Source organism: Lycium barbarum, chromosome 1 (genome assembly GCF_019175385.1).
Source record: "Lycium barbarum isolate Lr01 chromosome 1, ASM1917538v2, whole genome shotgun sequence".
NCBI lineage: Eukaryota > Viridiplantae > Streptophyta > Magnoliopsida > Solanales > Solanaceae > Lycium > Lycium barbarum.
This window is the reverse complement of record NC_083337.1, coordinates 9,698,175-9,716,598: the sequence shown is the minus strand read 5'-3', so window position 1 is coordinate 9,716,598 and position 18,424 is coordinate 9,698,175.

Here is an 18,424-nt window from a genome sequence, read left to right as displayed (position 1 = left end):
TCAAGTTTATCCCACATTTCCTTGGCAGTATCACAGTTTGAAATTTTTGCATACTCTTCTCCACTCACTGTACAGTAGAGCAAGGCTATTGCCCTTGCATTTATTTGTAGAGTCTCTTGTTGTTCTTTAGTAATGTCGTGTGACTCTAGATCAATTGCTGAAACTTCTGCATCTTCTTTGTTTTCAGTGTCCGCTCTGGGAATGGGTTTAGGTCCCTTTTTAATCACGACCCAGGCTTGATAATCAGTTGATTGCACGAATATTTTAAACCTTTCCTTCCAGTGGCCATAATGTTCTCCATTAAAGTATGGTGGTCTTGTTGTGGAGTGCCCATCTTGCAATATTGCTCCAGGAATCTAATATCCAGCCATTTGATCTTTTCTCACGTGCGGTTAAGCACTGAAGGTGAGACCTTGCTCTGATACCAATTGAAAGTGCAAGAGGGGGGGTGAATTGTTAAAACTTTTCGCTCTGTTAGTCGACTGGGTTAAACCAGTAGTCGACTACCTACTCAGTGAATATTAAGGTAAGGTGCAGAAAATAAATGACACACGTATTTTATACTGGTTCAGATTCAATGTGAATCCTAGTCCAGTCCCCTTGGGTTGCAAGGGTGATCTCTGCAGCTCTTTTATAAGATTTGGTACAATAATGGTTTTGAATGAAGTTCCTACGTCTACACTCAAAACACTCTTATTATTTTTTATACAAGGCCTCACAAACTATAACTCTCCTTTCTCTCTTGTTACACTATGAATCACTCAGACTAACAATGTTTGTTTGAAAGTAAAGCAGAGCAATGGAGGTAATGAGACAATTGCATAAGTCTTGCGTTTGTAAAGCAGCCCTTTTATAGTGTTTTAGGCTCTTCACGCAGAGAGTTCAACCCAAGGGATTTGATCCTTGGAAATGGAATCAGAGATCCTATTTCCAAGAATAAGGCTGAGCTGTTGCTGCTTTCCTTGTGCGTCGAGGCAGCAGCAGATTTCTTACAGCTCATGAGATATGCCTTTGATACTTTTCCTTCTAGAAACGATTTGATGCTGCCGAAATATTTCCTCTCTATTGTGCAGATGTGTTTTCCTTTTCTTGAAAGATATGCGGCTGAAGATTACAGCTGTTTGCCCTAACCACGTTTGGGATAGGAAGCCATTTGTCAAGTGAGCCCAGCTCGTTGGGGCTGTTCTGTGGGCTTCCAATTTGTTGGGGTTGTTTTGTGGGCTCACATATATCCCTTATGTGATTTAATTACTATACCTGCACAAGTAAAATTGTCATCATAAAAACTTGACACTAACACTCTTCCCCTTTGGTAGACTTACCAAATCTCATGTCTAGTTCTTGCGTAGAGACTCTATTTCTTCGGTCATGGCTAAACGTCATTGTTTAGCTTCACCACACATAGTAGCTTCTATATAGCTTGAGGTTCCCAGATCCTTTATTTCCTCCTTGAAAGTAGTTAATGCATAGACCATAAGATTAACTTGCGAAGGCTAAGGATAATATTTTGGATTAGGCTTCGGAGTTCGTTTGTCCTTCCAGTAGCTATACTGTATGGTTCACCTTCAGGTACTACTGTGTGAGCTTTTTCATTATCTGACTCCACCTGAGTCACTTGATCCTCCTGCTCGATGGGTTTCACATTTTCTTCCACCGTTTCTGTTGTAAAAAACTTTGTCCTGCAAACTCAATCTAAGTCTTTCCGGGATCAAGCATAGTGGCCTCATCAAAAGTAAAATCTTTACTGATTACAAACTTAAGAGGATCTAAACTCTATATTCTATCTTTTACCCCTTCAGCATATCCCATAAATGAACCATTTCAAGCTCTAGTTTCTAGTTTTTCATCACTTACATGATAATATGCGGGACATCCAAAGATTCTTAAGTACGAGTAATCAGACAGTCTACCTGATCATACCTCATTTGGAGTTTTGAAGTCAATAACTGACACTGGAGAACGATTAACAACATAACAAGCAGTATTTATTGCTTCGGCCCAAAACTCCTTAGGCACCTTGGCATTAGAGAGCATGCATCATGCTTTTGCAAGAAGAGTGAGGTTCATCCTTTTAACTACTCCATTTTGTTGTGGTGTATGCCTAACTGTTCTATGTCTTAATACACCATAAATCTTGCAGAAATTGTCAAACTCTTCATTGCAAAACTCCAAGCCATTATCTGTTTGAAGACACTTAATCTTTCTATCACACTGATTATCAATTAATGTCTTCCAGTTTTTGAAATTCTCAAAGACATCACTTTTATCCTTTAAGAGGTATACCCAAACCTTGTGTGAAAAATCATCAATGAAAGTAAGAAGTTACCTCTTTCCACCCTTGGATAGAACTTGAGATGGACCCCATAAATCTGAATAAATGTAGTCAAGTACCCCTTCGATTTTGTACTTGCCCGTGCTAAAGCTGACCCGTTTCTGCTTTTCAAGGACACAATGCTCACAAAAATTAAGTGTACTAATCTTCTCACCTTTCAAAAGGTTTCGGTTGCTCAAAATTGCCAACCCCCTCTCGCTCAAGTGACCTAATCTCATATACCACATCTGAGCCTTGCCATCATCTATAACTATGAGGTTACAGCATTTGCAGTACCTAGAATGGTGCTGCCCATAAGGACATAAAGACCACCCTCCAGTTTGGCCTTTAACATGACCAGGGAACCTTTGGTCACCTTGCAGATTCCACCTTCACCCGCATGCTTATATCCGAGCTTATCAAGAGTACTAAGAGAGATCAGATTATTTTTCATATCAGGGACATGACGAACATTAGATAATGTTCTTATGATACCGTCATGACACCGTATACGGGCTGAACCAATGCCCACTATTTCATATATTGCAACGTTACCCTAAATACAGTCCCACTCATCTACTCGTAGCTAGTAAACCAATCTTTTCTGAAGCATATGTAAAAGGTACAAACTGAATCTAAAATCCACTTATGTGTTTGAATGTCATCTGGTGAAGCAGTTAGCACATAATCTTCTCCAGATTTTAATGGCAACCCCAACATTCAGTATCCTTCCTACTTACCTTTTTCCTAGACTTTGACCTAGCTACTGATTTGCCTCTGCCTCTTTAGCTCGAGCGACCGGCAAACCCTCACCATGGTCTTTTTTCTCACTATTATTGATATAGTTTCTTAATTTATCCGAATTCAATGCATGTCTTACCATCTGTAACATGACCACCTCCATACTGTACATCATTAAATTAACTACGTCTTTGTATGCTGGTGATAATGAAAACAGTATAGTGCACGCTAGTTCTTCATCTCCCACTTTAATATCAGCATGAGTAAAATCCATAGCCAATTTATTAAAAGCATCAAGATGATCTTGTAAAGTTGTACATGTCTTCATCTTGAAGGTGTGTAAACGCTGCCTTAACAACATTCTAGTTGTTACTGATTTCTTCTGGTAGAAATCTTCAAGTTTCTTCCACAAACTGTAGTTGTTTTCTTGGTACTGACTTCACATAACACGCTCTCTGATAAGGATAATTGAATTGCGCTAAACGCATCCATCTCAATCTTCTGCTTCTCGGCCTCTTTCATATTTTCGGGATACGAGTCGTCCAAAGTATAGAATGATCCTTCTCTTCGTAACAACGCCATGATCTTGATCTTCCAGATGTTGAAGTTATTACTTCGCCCATCAAAATTCTCTACTTCAAACTTCATAGATGCCATAGACTCCTCGTCTTTTAGATCTCACGACCTGTAGGCTCTGATACCAATTGTTAGCGCGGAAACGATAAAAACAAAGTAATTAACGTAGTTCGGATCGATGTGATCCCAGTCCACGGAGAACGGCCGACACTTTTATTAATATCAAGGAAGAAAGTAAGTTACAAGATTGAATACTCTTATGTTCTGTGTTTTGTCCTACTTAATAAATCCTAGCTAGCATGTATTTATGCTATTACGTCTAATCGTTTCCTAAAAAGGATTTAAATCCCAATAACACTCGAAAACCCACATAGATATTTGTGTAGCTTTAAATCATTTCATTTAGAAGTTTTAAGTTAAATTATATCTAAATATAGAAATGTATAATTCTTTTTGATACATACTAAAAAAGAAAGTGTATCACGTAATTAGGACATAGGGAGTAATTATTTTGAATTGTCAATTATTGCAATTTATAGTACTTGATTTTTAAATATGTAAATTCTATTTTTAAGTAACTTAAATTTAATATTTTAGTTCACAGTGAAAATTAAAACATTTGACCTCAAAATTAGAAAATATATAACTTACTATTAGCATGTTAGTTACTCTCTCCGGTTCATAATAAGTGTTTGTTTGGCCTTTGACATATTCCTTAAGAAAATACTAATTTCAAGATTTAAAAAAAAATCGATTAACTTACATTGAAATGAATGATACCTATTTAATACTCCTTTCGTTTTAGTCAATTCCAAAAAGAATGACACCTTCCTATAGTTAGTAACAAATCAACTTTAAATTTACTTTTTTACCCTTAATGAAATGATTTCTAGCCACAAAAATTTGTATGGTTTGTTTTAGACTATAGATTTTAAAAGTGTTCCTTTATTTGTTAAATTTCGTGTCAAGTCAAACATAGATACGTAAAATGAGAGTGAAGGGGGTACTATTTTGGACCAAACTAAAAGAACCAAAAGAACACTTATTACGGAATTAGAAAGAATATCAGTTTGAAACGTACTAAAATAGGTTCACAATAAATTGAAACCTAGAAATCGTGTGATTTTAAGCTTTGTACTCATGCCACTCAAACGGGCATGGAATTATAAAGATTTAGTTGAGAAACATTTCTTTACCATACCTTCAAACTCATTTGAGTTAAATAAGATTTTACATTATTTAATCACCTAAAAATAGATATTGATATACTCCGTATAAGTTATTTTAAAATATGAGATTTGTAATTTTAAAAACTAAAAACAGATTATTTGTTATACAATAGATGAAAAATGATCAGATGGCATAAAAGTTCGAACTCCGAAAGAATATGTAGCTATTACGCTTGACAAATCTGTTGGTATTTAGCAAAGGATCCAAGATAGAAGGTTCCAAGTTGTCCAAGCTATTATAATCCAATTCTAGTAGAATTCATCATTTTGACTTGTCAACATAAACGGAATAAATGTGATTCTTAAGTTCATTTCGTCAGTGATAATGATGAATTTCTTATTAAATCATTAAAAACGCGAGTTATTTTTCAATCTGATTTTTTTTTTTTTAATTTTCAAAAAAAGATATGTATCGGGAAGGAACAAACTACTTGTATTTATTTAGTCGGTTTTTCAAGATATCTATCAAGTCTAAACTCAAATTATTTGATACAAATTAACCTAGAGATGAAGCCACATAAATTGAAGGGTGATCAGTGGAATGTTTTTTATTAAAAATTTATAGGTCGAAATTTCTAATTTTGCTACTGGAAGAACCCATAGCTTGTTGACTATTATATACAGTATATATAATACTCCATCTGTTTCAGTTTATGTGAACACATTTGATTGGGCACGACATTTAATAAAGAGTGAAGACTTTTGAAACTTGTGGTTCAAAATAAGTCTTGAATATTTGTGTGGCTGTAAATCATTTCATAAAGTAAATTTGTTTCCAAATTAGAAAAGAGGTCATTCATTTTGACACAGACTAAAAAGAAAATAGGTTCACATAAATTGAAACAGAGGGAGTATATAATAACAACAAATTCGTGTTTGAACGTAAAGAAAGGTCTAGAGCTACATTAATTATTTTTTTAGAGTTGCTAAATTGCCATACCAATTTGACCCAAATTTGGTCATACTTATGTAAAAACCACCATAACCTCTATTGTACAATGTTAAATTAAGATAAACTTTGAGAAGAAAAGATAGAAATGACATTAAGTAAGCATAAATTATTAAATTTGACCTAAATAGTCATATAATTTAACCCATTTGGATCATTATGGCCAAAATAGTGTGGCAAAATGACCTTTTTTTTTTAATACCAAATAGAGCTACATTAATTCACACGAGTCGTTTATCCTATATATCCACTTTAGTTGACGCGTTTTTGAACATAAGTCATTAAGAGCCTGTTTGGATTGGCTTATAAGTTGCTTATAAAGCTGTTTTCAGTTTTTTTGAGTGTTTGGCTGGCCAGCTTAAAGTCATTTTGTGCTTAAAATAAGCTCGAAAAATTAATTGAGCCCGTTTGGCTTAACTTATCTAAAACAACTTATAAGTTGAAAATAACTTATAAGCTGCTTTTTTTTAAGCCCATTCAAGCAGGCTCTAGATACATCGAATGTCTTTGTATATGCTTGGACGTATGTGCAAAATTATTTAATTCTATAACTGGCTTCAAGGCATCACTGATCACTAGTAAATAGTAAATACTTCAAATTAATTTGAGTAAATATATTAAAAATTTCTTAAACTATTACTATTTTGGTATTTTCATATCTACATGACTATATTATTGGGTGCTCCTTTTAATTCCCTGTACAATAGCTGCCAATACATTACAAAAAAAAAAAAAAAAAAAAAAAAAAAAAAAAAAAAAAAAAAAACTGTGAATTGTTAGAAGCGCGTCTGGTACACACCCTAAGTAACAAAAAATTGGGGGCGTCACATGTGACTATTTAACTCAACTTAATCTAGGTACCACTTTAATTAGAAATTTTAATTAATAACAAAAATTAATTAAATAGATAAAAGTTTTTTTTTTTTAAGGACAAGCTGTTGACACATAATTTTGGGTCGCCGTGCTTGAAATTAACGTTTCGGATGCTCCTGATTCGTTAAAGAGCACGAAATATCTTTTTACACATTTTTACATTTTATGGCAATTTATTGAAGATTATCCTTATTTTGGGAATTTCATCAATTTATTGTCATTTTTTAGAATCATTATTTTTGCACATGTACAGCGTAATACTACCATTTTGTGCAATTAATAATTGTTTCTTTATTTTAGCAGTACATTTTTTGTATCTTATACATTAATATTTATATTTTATACTTACATTATTATTTATACATGTATTAGTTAATTATATTAGTCCGTCGATGTAGAGAAAATCGGAGCAATTAATTCTTCAACGCAGAGCAACAATTCGATCAAGTCAAGGTCTTGTCACTTTTTAAAAGATGAAATTTGAAGTGATGGGTTGGGTTCTTCATCCAGTGATTAATAGATTTTTATACATTGGTTAAAAGGGTGAAACCCCCATTGGACAATAACCCAAAGATTAAAATGAGCATTGAGGGGACAAAAGGGTATGGCTTTATATTTTTTGGACAATAGAAGGGGTTATTTTTCATGAACTCATTTTTTTACACACTTGAATTTTTAGATTTTTGCAAGAATCCTAAACATTTTTCTCCTTCTCCTTATTTCTCCACACAGCCGCCGCCGCCTTCATGCCCGAGCTCGGAGCTCCGGCGACGCTCCAAACCACCTTCACTGCCCCACTTCGTCTTCCTCTCTCTCTCTCTCTCCATTAACGCCGACGCACCAAGCTCCACCACCACCATTCACACCCTTCTCTCCATTAACGCCGACCACCGCCCCCCACTGCCCAGATCCGGCGAACTCACGACGTCGGAGCAATACGAACCAACACTGCTCCATCTTGACAACATCACCACTAAACAACAAAAACAGCCTGCACACCACCCAACCCTGACCAAACTAGCATTCACGTCCCCCACTGCCCGCTCCGACGAACTCGCGACACCGGAGCAGGTGAACTCCGACACCGGAGCAGGTGAACTCTTCTCCCCTTTCTCATTTTTTCTCCCAGAAAGCCTACCCCTATTCCGCTAACCCCTTTTTCATTCTCTTCTTCTCTTCAAATAAATACACATCTTCATATTTACACACACATTACGTATGCATATATATATATATATATATATATATATATATATATATATATATATATCTCCATATTACATTACATATACATAGATTATTCATAATCTTATTCTTTGTTTTTCCCCTACCTCCGCTCATCCTCCTCCGGCGAACTCAATGGAAACCGGCGATTGTGCTTTGCTCTGTTTTCTTTACCAACGATTTTTTTAGTTCCTGTTGTTGTTGTTGTTCACTGCTGCTGCTCTGATTTTCTTTTCCCGTTTGATTTATTTATTTATTTTTCTTTCTGTGGTTGTTCGGATTTATTGTGGGTCTGTTGGTAAAAAAGTTTGGACTGTGTTCCTTATGAGTTTTAATCATATTTGACACTATTTTATCCTTCTTTTTTTTCTTACTCTCGAAATAACTGATATTTAACAAATATTACCTTTATGGCCAATGAAGAAATTTCCGTCGATTTCCAAGGCCTCCCCTGTACAAAAGACGGGTTTTTATTTTAAGTTTATTTATTATTTCTTTAATTCATTCGATAGTTATTTATTCTTTTACTAACATTTTTATGAAGTGTTTATACAGGTACCCGGAGACACATCCCGAAGACGACACTCGGAAGGAACCCGAAGACTTCATCGAATCACTGTTTGTATTTACTTTCCGCATTTTTTTTATAACTGTACAAAACATAAACTCATAGTATAGTGGAAACTTTATTTTGGAATGATGGGCTGATATATTTATTTACTTGTTGCCTTGTTTGTTAAACTTAAAATTGTCATTCGCTTTAGGCAAGACTTAGGCCACCAATACTTTCATAACTAGATTAAATTGACTTGGTATAAATACTTTGTTAAATAAATTCACACTTTTGACGTTTAGGCAAAAATACTAGTCCATCCTTTATTTTATATTCTTTATACACTCTTAATGCAACTTACATTTTATATTGTTTCGTGTACACTAATACATATTTTAATTAAGTTAAATCCACATTTTGACGCTAGGAAAATATTAAGTCGTCGATTTACAAATCTTTTATTCTTTAGAGGCATTACACATTTTCACTCATTTTTTATCCACAATTCCTTATACTTATTTTTTACCAATACTTTTTACAATTATTTTGTTCTTTATTCTTTTGATAGGATATTCATTAAAAAACACTTCTTTTAACTAAAACGGTAGAAACAAGTCAAATAAACTTCACTTTTCTGAATAATTTCGTTATATAAAATCTTTACACCAATGAATATTCGCAAATTATTATTTTTTCTTTATGCACTAATATACCTAGTTATACAATTCTTTATACATTTTAGGTTTGATGTACACTCTTTTACACTTGAAATATGTTCTTTATATGTTTAATATACATACATTCTTTTAATATACATAGACGCACATTACATAGACGCACATTCTTTATATCCTTGATATATTTATTTTTACATAGTCTTACATTTTTTTTTATATATTCTTAATATAGTTATACATTCTTTACACTAACATATATATATATATATACACTCTTTGTACTAACAGATATACTTTTATACTTACGAGGTACATTCTATTTATACTCTTTTATATATTCTTTTTTACTATACATTCTTTATGAATATTCGATACTTGATATAAATACATTTTTATACACTGTATATACTTAGCATATTATCACCTAGTGTAGCTTTTCATGAATTCATAACATTTTGAAAACAGGTAATAATAATGATAGACAGATAGATAATCCCCCTCTAGTGTTCAGTTAAACTAAGTCTAAGGACTGTCTTCAGGCAGGCTCTAAGGGATGCTTAATACCTTCCCCTTGGGGTAAATAAAACCCTTATCTAGAATCTCATATGTTTCGTGGACTAAAAATGGAGTACACACACAAATACATATAGGTTTCCTGTTTTTCCTTAAAAATAAGGTGGTGACTCTAACTTTTTTATACCAATTAGAAGAACACGGAAGTTGCAAACTATCTTGGACCAGTTCAAAATAGGGCGTAACAGAATGGCGACTCTGCTGGAGATTAGCTAGGTTTTGACCTTAACAGACATAGTTTAAGTGAGCACTTGAGGGATATGTGATTATTTTTCTGTTTTTATTATTATTACTTGTAATGTATATCGTGAACTGTTACAATATTATCGTTGAAAGGACGCAAGCAAAGCCAAACTTGTGTTCCTTATTTGTTTGAAGACACTACATGTTACTGCTTTTTTTATACAGTCCTCGCACTTTCAATTGAGTCTTTGGCCATACACATACACACATTGTGCACGCGAGTTGTGCTTTGCGCTCCTCCGAACCTTCTTCAAACTCCTTAGTTTCAGAGATTGGTGGGCTAGTCTTACTACTTGCCATCTCGCACTTGTCCGAATATTCTTTATCAGCTTAGGTGAATCTACTCTTAGAATTCTTAGGCCGTTGTACATATAATTTTAATTACTGCTCTAGCCGGATTAATTTCATTCTTTATTTGTCACACATTCTTTATTTGCTACATGCTCTTTGCATCTTACATATTCTTAATTTGTTTCACATATTGTATTTATTAGACATTCTTTAGTTGTACATATATACTAGACATACCTTCTTCCGCCTCGTCTACTTTATCGGACAATTTTGGTTGATTTGTGTTGAGCTTGGAACCTTTCCAAACCCTCATACCCATTTTTTGGTCTTTATGACCACCGTCACAGCCACATTATTTTTCATACCCATTTCCGGTCTTTGTACCATTGTTTTGACTTTACCATTCCTTTTTTTAATACAAAACGGCCTTGTACATTCTTCCCATCTCTGGAACACACTTTTTCTATATGAAAAGTCTTGTACATAGCCTCAGTTCTTTTTAATACAACCACTAATTCATAGAAATCATACAAATCACATACAACACTGTATCTGCCCGAATTACGTCTGACCTGATTCTTGTCCTGACAAGATACGTGGGCAACCCTACATAAGGGTTCGGTCTCCCCACTGTTTCAAAACAATTCACCGGAATAAAAACTGGGACAATTATTTTGGAGCAGTTCAAAGACGCTCTCCAAAAAGGCTTCTAACAACGTCAATCAACCCCTTGAAATCCAAAATCCAACAACACCAATACCAGCCTTACCCCAACCATCACTTGGCTTTGGTCCTAAATTTTGGGATATAAGCTTTTCTTCTTCTCCCAAGCATCGCAGGCCATGGAACTTTGGTTCGTCGGCCTTTATTTTTCAACCCCAAGGGTTTAACACAAGTGTCACGACCCAAACCGATGGGCCATGACTAGTGCCCGAGTTGGACACTTGTATACAAACCTGTTAGATATAATCAAATCGATACTAAGGACAATGTGAAAATCTGTGAAAGCATGCTGTAAACTCATAATGCCATATATCGGAACAGACCTGTCTCCTGAGGAGTCACAGTTAACCAAACACGACAAAATATGCAAGCCGACAAGGCTGCCACTATACACGGGGACATCCAAGACGGACTACATCGATATAGCTGACCAAACCGTATATACACAACCCACATATTTCTACAGACCTCTAAGAGTATAACAAAGCCTATGTCAAAGGATTTGTACCAAAATGACTCAAGCTCCGGAACAATAGAGCTCTCCGAGCAGCTGAGCAGAAGTCCTAGACCGAAAGATCACCAAACTGAGCGTCTGTACCTGCGGGCATGAAACGCAGCCCCCGAAGAAAGGAGGTCAGTCCGGAGAATGTACTGAGTATGTAAAGCATGAAATATAATAAAGAATATCATGGCTGAGCAAAGTTGACAAGAGACGAGTATGATAATCAAAGATACCAATGCATTTGTGCCTTATAAGATGAGTCATGCATACATATATACTATACCGTACCCGGCCCTCTAGTGAAGGACTCGGTGAAATAATCATACATAGACCGTACCCGGCCCTCTAGTGAGGGACTCGGTGATCATCATATATATACTGTACCCGGCCCTCTAGTGAGGTACTCGGTGAAATAATCATATATATACCGTACCCGGCCCTTTAGTGAGGGACTTGGTGAAATCATCATATATATACTGTACCCGGCCCTCTAGTGAGGGACACGGTGATCATCATATATATACCGTACCCGGCGCTCTAGTGAGGGACTCGGTGAAATAATCATACATATATCGTACCCGGCCCTCTAGTGAGGGACTCGGTGATCATCATATATATACCGTACCCGACCCTCTAGTGAGGGACTCAGTGAAATAATCATATATATACCGTATCCAGCCGTCTGATGAGGGACTCGGTGAAATTATCATATATATACCGTACCCGGCCCTCTAGTGAGGGACTCGGTGAAATAATTATATATATACCGTACCCGGCCCTCTAGTGAGGGACTCGGTGAAATCATCATATATATACCGTACCCGGCCCTCTAGTGAGGGACTTGGTGAAATCATCATATATATATACCGTACCCGGCCCTCTAGTGAGGGACTCGGTGAAATAATCATATATATACCGTACCCGGTCCTCTAGTGAGGGACTCGGTGAACAATGCAATGAAACTATGCACGAATACGTACCCGGCCCGAGACTCGATGAATGATATATTAACGGTATGCACGAGTAGAATATCATGAGCAACCATATGCCAACTAAATCATCATCTGAGACTCAACAGAATAATCAGAATGAACCAACACTTGAGAATCAGAGACAACTATCATGTCAAGTACCACTGAGAATTAGAGTTCATTGGAGTCATGTATGTTCGTCGTTCGCTCACTTTATGGATTTCATGCCATAAAGAAAGAAGGGATAGCTTTACATGCACTTTGGAGCCTTTAGAAGTAGAGTCATCATCAATGAGTAAAATTGAGAAAACCCAGAAGTAGCCCCACATTCTCATATTCGCTTTGAAATCATAAACACAAAATCATCATTATCGTTGTCACCATGATAAAATCATTCTTATCCTAGACATCATGAGAAGCTTTAAGAACCATGGACTTTTAGCATTTGAAGACAAGAAGGTTACGGAAACATTTATGAAATCATACCATAGGAATCATGCCTTTGAAAGAAAGGGGACGAGCCTTAACATACCTTTTTGGTCGCCTTAACTATTCAACGCTTGGGCTCCCAGGCTCGTAAATCTATATTCAAGAAAATTTATACTATTGTTAGACTCATCTTCATAGGCCTGTCTTAAGCCCTCAAACTAACTCTTTCTAGAATCTGCTGAAATTTCGGCAGCATCTCCCCTGTTTATATGCCTAGCCCGAAATTATAATTCAACAACCAACAACAACAATGACAATCACATCATTTTCAACACCAATATGTACCATAAAACATCCCACACGATTTTTCCCAATTTCCACAACCAAACAACTCGCTATACAATTATTTAACGACTTGATCTCCGTAAATAAACCAAAATTAACATTAATAATAGGAGATTCATACCATATTCTTGGTAAAACAGAGATATCTTCAATATCTACCTTGAATCCACCACAAAACCATACTAGAATCACATCTATGCGTTTATCCGAGCTTCGATTAATATTCCGTCACTTGAAAATTGCTTACTTTTTGTTTCCCTCTCTCTCTCTCTCTTCAAAAATCTGGAAATTTCTGGGCTAAATCTGGTGAAAAAAAAAGGGTCCTACCCTTTTTATAAGGGTCAAATTCGGGTCAAATCCGGGTCGGGTCACTGTATCAATTTACTGTAGCAAGTCGGTTACTGTAGCAGTACTGTAGCGCGCGTTTCTGCTCAGTCAGCTGAACTTGTAACGTCCATAATTCTCTACTTCGATATCGTATCGACGAGCGGTTTGTTGCGTTGGAAACTAGACTCGACGAACTTTATTTTAGGATTTTGAAACACCTTAAAACTCTTAATATACTAGGAGATATACCCCTCCAGAGTTGACCCAAAATTCTGTCAGCTATTTCTAAATTTTCGACAAATTTATTTTTCTTCGATTTGCTTGGTCCCTGAGTTTCCCGTAGCTTATTATATGAACGTAATAGTCATGACCATAGGATTAGTTCGTATAATTTCATATATCCTTGAAGGATACTCCAGTATCCATACTTAAAACGTCCAACACTTATAAATTTTTCACGTATAAATTGTTGCACCACTTGATGCCTCGCAAACCGATGAATCGTGAGATGAGAAGCTCGCCTAGTGCGCCACATGTATTCCTACTCCCTAGTTTTACTTCTACTGCATTGGAGACATTGCAGACTTTTTTAGTTGGGGGTGAGAGTATTTGATTTGGATATATGTGTTTAGGACCCCCTCGGTTTTTCTTTGCCATGGTTCTTTTCCTGAGGGGTTTATTTCTTGTTGAACCTGGAATGTTTAGGTCATGTTTAGATAAAGTAGAGTATTGTTGACTTATGTGGTGGTGGTTTGATTAACTTAGGGCTATCTTGTTTTGATTTGAGAAAAAGTACTCCCCTCCGATTTTTTTTGAAAAAATGGACTTGGTTGTTTAATTAACATGCATGCTTCTTTGTGTGACATTTAGAATATTGGGTTACTTTGTGTGCGAAATTATAGCGAGGAGACTAGTGTGTTGACAATTTTGATTGCATGTGTTGTGAGGTTTTGTAGATATATTCTCTAGTTGTGTTTGTAATCTAGAACTTGCCTGGTTAGTCGTGTCTGCATTCTGAAGATAAGTGAAGCTGTGAAATGATCTTAGGCCTTGTTTGTGTTAGGAACCCCTGTCTAGCCTAAATATAAGCCTACCCATAGATTAATATCCCTTGTTAGCCATTTTGAGCCTGAAAACCTGTTCTTTGATTAGCCGTAACAAGCCGATACCCGTTATGAATATCCATCTCTTTACACCCGGTCCCTCTTTGGCACTAAAATAATAAGATTGAGGCTATAATCCTAAGTTGGAGGTGATAGGTGGACTAAGGGGATCATGAGGCATAAGCCTAAAGTGGGGTTGAAGTAAAGTGCCTAGTTAAAAGACAACGGTGTGGTAAATGTAGAAAAAATGAAAAAAAGAAGAAGAGAAAAACAGCAAACAAAGAAATAAAAATAGAGAAATCGAATCGCAATAAAACCACACCGAGGCAACAAAAAGAAAGAAGGGAAGAAAACAAAAGGCGAAAAGGGTAAAAAAGAAGAATAAGATGTAGTGTTCAAGGAGGGTGAGTCACAGTTATCCAAATGTCTATCCTACCCATCCCCAAGCCTACATTACAACCTTGAAAAAGTCCTAGTGTGATCACAACCGAACTGTCCAAAGTCGAGGGCGCTGAAAATAAGGGCAAGCTTATGGTATTTGCATGTATAGCTAGAGAATATTTTTTGTGAGTGTGAGTGTTTCTCTTCTCCTTTGTCTTCTGTCCCATTCTGTGTGTATATATACGTTGGGACATTCTTTGGTCTTTGTGAGGGCATTAGAATTTGTTAAGTGACTGGTTTCCCGTGAGTCTTGATTCGTGTGCGCTACGGTTCCTTTGATAACTAGAAGTCATAAATCGAAGCCTCATTGTTAGTTGCAACGAGTCCTTGATTGGTTTTGTCTTTATTGGGGGAGAGTCATTGTGATACACATGATAGGTCGGAAGTTAATTGCCACAACCACTATAGACAGCTTTACTTTGTGATATCGAGACATATGTAGATTGAGTCTGTTAGTTGACTTGCTTGAGGACAAGCAAAGACTTTAAGTTGGGGGTGTTGATGTGCCGGGAATTTTGGCACATCGAATGCTTTTTAACTCTAAGTTTTACTTGTTTTCGAGAAAGTTTGTGTTAGTTTGATGTATTTTGTGTGTTGTGTAGGTATTTTTAAGTTAGAATGCTTGGAAAGTGAAAAAACGAGAAAAATAAGCAATTTGTTCTGATAAGCATAAGGACGGACCGTCAACATGCTCGACAGTCCGTCGAATTGCCTCGTCAATAAGCTCCTGCGAAGTAACAAATCATCAGATCATCATTAGATCGTCGACTTGCACCGTCAACGTGATCGACGGTCCGTCGAAGTGCTTTGACGGTGGAGTTCCTACAGAGTGAAAAAACATACTCAGATCGTCGATATGGTCGTCGAGCATATCGACGACCATCGAAGTGCAAAGACGACCCGTCGAAGTGCAAGCCGAGCTGGAACAGGACTTGGATTGATTATTCCGAGTTTGATTTGTATAAACACCTGTTTAGGTTTTATTTTTCAGACATCTGGAGTTTTAGACTTGTAGTAATTACTTTTGAGTTGTTATTGCTTTTGAAGATTTCCAGACAATTACATTCATTACTTTCAAGTTTTATTCGTAAGTTCAATACAAAAATTCAATTATGCAATCTTCAATCTTTTATTGTTTTCTTGTTGCCATGAGTAGCTAAACACCTTTACTAAGGTTGTGAACCCAAGGATGGGGTGTTGTGATTGAGGATCATGAAAGATATACGCATAATGGATTGTTAGGGTTTATTTGTTCTTCGTTTTCATCATATAGTTAGTGGTTGCAAACATTAGCTAACGCCATAAACTTTAGTTTATTTGGGAAAATAGCTATGATTAGGTAAGAACAAATAACAAGAACTCGGGGCTTTAACCCTTGTTAATAAATTCACTTAGAAATAAGAGGAATTTACTTGGCATAATTAACCGTTCTTCATGCATACTTTCTTATCTTTGGAAAAAGCATAGAAAGAGATAATCTTTTCTTATTGGGAAATAGTTCAGATTCATATAGAGGTTAAGTGCATCCATACAAACAGTCCATTAGAAGTATATCAAGATCGATACCCATGATCATATACTTTATCTGACGGGAACACAACCTTGGTTCTTTTTACCCATATATTTACTCCTTTAAATTTCCAGTCACTTTAAATTAGTCCACAAACCAAAACAACTATAAAACTCTTTTCTGGAATACACCAGGACCGCAAGATTAGTATAATACTTGTTTAGTAAACTTTTCACACCATATTCTCTGTGGGATTCGACCCCAACCTCATTGGGTTACTATATTTGACAACGTCCGCGTTAGGGGTGTCAAAAGGGTGGGTTGGGCTGAAATCAGTCCAATCAAAATGGGCTGAGGTAAAAAATGGGTTGAGCTAACATTGGCTCAAAAGTTACTTGAGCTGAAATGGGCTAAAAATGGGCTGGGTTACGACCCACCCAATTTTGACCCATTTTTTTTTTTAAATTGATTCCTTTCTACTAAAATTAATCTGTTTCAAATTCTTTTTTTTTCTTCAAAATTAATCAACTCCATCAATAAACTCATACAACCCAACCTTTATTTGCATTTTCAATGTTATCACTGCAAAGTTGAGTACATTTTCAATTCAGATACTACTTTATATGCTATAATACTAGATTAGGAAGTGACGAACAACATTGTATTTAAATGAAGTGAATAACATTCTCAAACAACTAAAAAGAATGAATTTGCATACCAAAACACTGCAAGCATATAGTGATGAGTTACTTAGATACAAGTATTTCCACCACCACCACCACCACCAACAACAACAACCCAGTGAAATCCCACATCGTGGGGTCTGGGGAGGGTAGAGTGTACGCAGACCTTACTCCTACCAAGGTAGGACGGCTGTTTCCGAAAGACCATCGGCTCAAGAAAAGCATAAAAGCATAAAAAAAGTCAGATAAGGCTAAGAAATTCAAAGCGACATGGAAAAACAATAATATAAAATAAAATAATGCAATCGACAAAGATACCACAGGATAATCAAAGCACACAAGTATTTCCACCACCAAAAAGGAAAATTCTCTGCAGTGATAACCTTAATAAAGGATACAAACCTTTGCAGTGATAACATTTACTAAATGATACCAAAAGGGAAGTGCAGAATTCATCTCAAAATAAATCATACCGATAAAAAAATAATACTTATCCATACTTGAAATTTAAAAAATTACACATTGAAGTTCAAATGCACACACAACACTAATTCTTTGCTAAATCTAACAACCTATAGTGCAGAAATCATATGAAAATAAATTTCATTCAGCTCACTCCAGCCAAATTTCTCTAATGCCTCATATTCCAGAGATACATAAATCAAGAACTAATTCAATTCACTTCCCCAAGAACCAACTTTGACAATGATTTTCCAGAACCCACAAGAAAATAGCAGCAACACACAAATGATTCAAAAAAAAAAAAAGCACAAAAATAACACTGGAAAAAAGAAAAAGAAAAAGAAAAATAGAACCCAAGAGAAAATCAGAAGTGAAAATCGTATGCCTTTTGTGATCTTTATGTCTCAAATACACTCATGATTTATCATATAAATATGCAAACATATGTATGTTGACATTTCTTTGTTTCTCTAAAAAAAAAAAAAAAAAATCGAACTTAGGTATGTTGAAATTTCACGAACCTGGATATGTTGAATAAAGTGTGGAAGGGGGGGGGGGGGGGGGAGGGGAGAAAGAGGAAGATGAATAAAGTAGAAGTCTGAAATGACTAAATAATTTAGGGGTTTGCAAAAGTGGGACTTGGGCTATATTTCGACCCAATTTTGGGCTGAAATGGCAATCAATTAAA